The sequence below is a fragment of the Rutidosis leptorrhynchoides genome, chromosome 2, assembly GCF_046630445.1.
Source record: "Rutidosis leptorrhynchoides isolate AG116_Rl617_1_P2 chromosome 2, CSIRO_AGI_Rlap_v1, whole genome shotgun sequence".
NCBI classification, from domain to species: Eukaryota; Viridiplantae; Streptophyta; class Magnoliopsida; order Asterales; family Asteraceae; genus Rutidosis; species Rutidosis leptorrhynchoides.
The window spans coordinates 539,652,912-539,656,334 of record NC_092334.1 but is presented as its reverse complement, the minus strand read 5'-3'; the positions used below and the strand labels follow the sequence as shown (position 1 = coordinate 539,656,334).

Sequence of the window (3,423 nt, the reverse complement as noted above, 5' to 3'; positions counted from 1 at the left end):
GTTGTTATTCGTACCTGATCCAGACGCAATAATCTCTAAAGCACGCAAGGAAGCACGAATCAGAAACCAAATGGCGTTACGTGTTACTTTAGCAGAAAACACGAAACCCTCGATTGAAGGTCGAGGAGGACCAATCAGATTTCCAGAGATTTAAGGACACTAGTTCGAGTTAAAACATCACATCATCCAGCTCATTTAGAATAGCTGTCAGTTTCATGGATTACCAAATGACGATCCTAATTCTCACCTTGATAAATTCATATCTCTTTCGAACTCCTAAAAACAGCCAGGGATAGGACAAGATATAGTCCGGCTATACTTGTTCCCCTATTCTCTCACTCATCATGCTCAAACTTGGTTTGAAGGACTGGAAAAAGATTCCATCACGTCATGGACGGAGATGGCGACTAAATTCCTAACCAAATATTTCCCTCCTTCTAAACAAACCAAACTGAAGAATGACATCATTAACTTCAAACAAAGTTATGATGAATCTCTTTACACTGCATGGGAGCGTTTCAAAACCCTGCTAAAGAAGTGCCCTAATCACCAGTTAGAACGGTCAGCCCAAATCTGTACCTTCTACAATGGTCTTACGGTAAATCATAGGACGACGATCGATGCAGCAGCTCAAGGGAATTTGATGAACCAAACCGCAGATGAAGCATGGGAATTGCTCGAGAACATGACGATGCATCATCATGACTGGAACAGTGGTGAAACAACTTCATCATCTGCCCCACTCTCTGCACTTAACAATCAAACGGAGGCCATCAAATCCCTCACGGATAAGATGGAATCTCTTGCCAAGCAACTCGGAGAATTGAAGACGCAACCGCAGCAGGTTAACCAAGCTCAGGCTTGTGTTAATTGTACCAACCCGCAACCTACTGAAGACTATCAAGTTGAGTACGAAAACCCTAATACCCAGCTCGTCCACCAAATCCCGGATTCAATCAACCACCAAGGGTTAATCAATTTCAGCGAAGCAATCAACCTTTCCGCTATCGCTATCCACCTTATCCAGCCCAACAATCTCAATTGACCTACGATCAACCACTTCCACTCACTGGTCCCCCAGTTGAGGAGAATTTCCCTACCACCCAGATTACAAAAGCAACTAACCCCACTCTCGGAGCTGATGATCAGTTAATTCTGTTCATCCAAGGACAACAACAGTTAAATCAGAGAACTGCAACCAGACAAGATCAGACGGAGATACTAATGAGAAATCAATTGGCTCTGCTTAAAAGTTTGGAAACGCAGCTCGGACAGTTATCACAACGCCTTGAAACCCGACCGCAGGGAAGATTGCCAAGTAATACTATCCAAAATCCCTACATAGAAGAAGCAAAGCAAATAGATTCCGTAATCCCAGAGGAAGAACCACGGAGAAGGTCAACTAGGCTCAAGAACAAATCAACATATACTCAGAAGCTGACCCCTGAAACTCCAGTTCGCGTACCTTATCCTAGAAGACTACAAGAAGAACCATCTAAGCTTGATTCCTTTAAACTAGATGGAAGATTCTTGGACACTATGTCCAAAGTTCCCAACCAGAAGAGATACATCTGAAGGCTTCTATCTACAAAGGAGAGGATACCAGACTCTAACAAAATTCCACTGAGTGAAGAATGCTCTGCATTACTCAGAAACTCTCTACCACCTAAGCTAGGAGATACGGGCAGATCCATTTTCCCGTGTTCAATCTACCAATCTGGAACCATTCGCTAGCAGATTTAGGAGCAAGTATCAACCTAATCCCCTACTATCTCTACAAGAGATTAGAGTTAGGAGACTTGTCACCAACCAAAATGACAATCCAACTTGCCGATCATACAATTCGATATCCTAAGGGAATAGTTGAGAACGTCTTGGTGAAAGTCGACAAATTCTTGTATCCTACGGATTTCGTAGTAATGGATATTAAGAAGGACCTACACACCCCAATAGTGTTAGGAAGACCTTTCATGAATACGGCTAGGACTGTCATTGATGTGTACAATCAAACCATGATCTTACGATCACATGGGGAGAGCGTTACCTTCAAAATTGACCGACCAACCGATCTTTCTGGACAGACAGAGATGTTTGCTATTTCCACCAGACGGATCACTTCCGATGATGAGTCATTACCATCAGCCGACGATATCGAGATGGGTGTCGAATCACAGTCTGTAGACGACCCAGAAATGGAAGAAGAGGATCCCAGCGAAGAAATAGAGGAAAAGGAGGAATCTGAAGAGGAAGAGGAAATGGAAGACGTAAAAGAAACTGCGACAACACTCGTTCCAAGCACTGAGCGTCATGAAGAAATAATGAGGCTTGAAACGGCAGATCACAATTTAATCATTCGCTTCAAAAAGAAGAACGACAAGGCTGAAGTTAAGGATATAGAAATTGATCCTATAAGTATCAAAGTGGAGAATCAGAATACTGAAGGAACCCGTTCATCAGACGCATCCTCAGAGGAACCTGATACCGATGATGACGAGGAAGAGCATCACGAAGACATTCTGACTAACTCACACTCTCCAACCGAAGTAGATCAAGGGGAGCCGGACTCTTCTTCAGATCAAATTCCAGTTATATCCACACATGCAGACATGATCACCTTCATCAATGATACCGATAAATTTGAAGACATTCTCGAAGCCATCCGAAAGTCAACCATTGATTTTTCGCTACGCTTAACAAAATGAATCATGTCTATCAGAGAAGAGCACCACCTCTATCTCCGAAGAGAAGACAATGATGTTGAAATCCTAGAAGAACGCATTTAAGACTTTATCAATTCTCTTCACGATCATATCTATCACGAAGAAAGGCAACGAGAGCATAATTCAGTGGTTCGCACTATTCTCGAGATAAGATTCTGTCGAGATCAGAAGATCATTTACTCTAAGGTTTATAACGCCTAAGTCGGATCTGCACTTCCGTCCTCACGAAACAAGCGAGCACTACTGACTCTCATCCGAAAGAATATGGATCTTTCCACCGGCCGCCCGACTTATCACTCTGATTTGCAAATGATCGAGGATATTCACAGTCTTTTCGCTCTTCTGGATAGAGATAATTTCGAAAGCACACCAGACAGACTAGTGATTTACGTAACAATTGATCACCACACTGATCTGATTATCAAAGAGTTACAAGACGCTGTTATGGAGGAAGAAAGATGAAACAATCTGTTCTCTCATCTTGAACCAGATCGAGTCAACATTACCACCTATGTTACGAAGCAGCTATCACGTATCTTCCACGAATCCACAGATCCTAGTTTCATATTTAAAGCTGGATGTCGGGAGATATACTTAAAGACGGTGAAATTAATACTCGGATCAGGATTGCTGTTCACTTCTTTCCAGCTTCGTCTCTTAACTAATCTGTGCAAAGCTGCAGACTCTTACTGTGGTGATCACC

At 42.6% G+C, this 3,423-nt stretch overlaps 1 non-coding gene across 1 annotated transcript; it reads right to left on the bottom strand.

The window, feature by feature from the left end:
• Positions 1-448: 448 nt before the first annotated feature.
• On the bottom strand, positions 449-555 carry LOC139895029 (small nucleolar RNA R71). The gene has a single exon (XR_011775501.1). It is a non-coding gene; the product is annotated as a small nucleolar RNA R71 (small nucleolar RNA).
• Between the last annotated feature and the right edge of the window lie 2,868 nt (positions 556-3,423).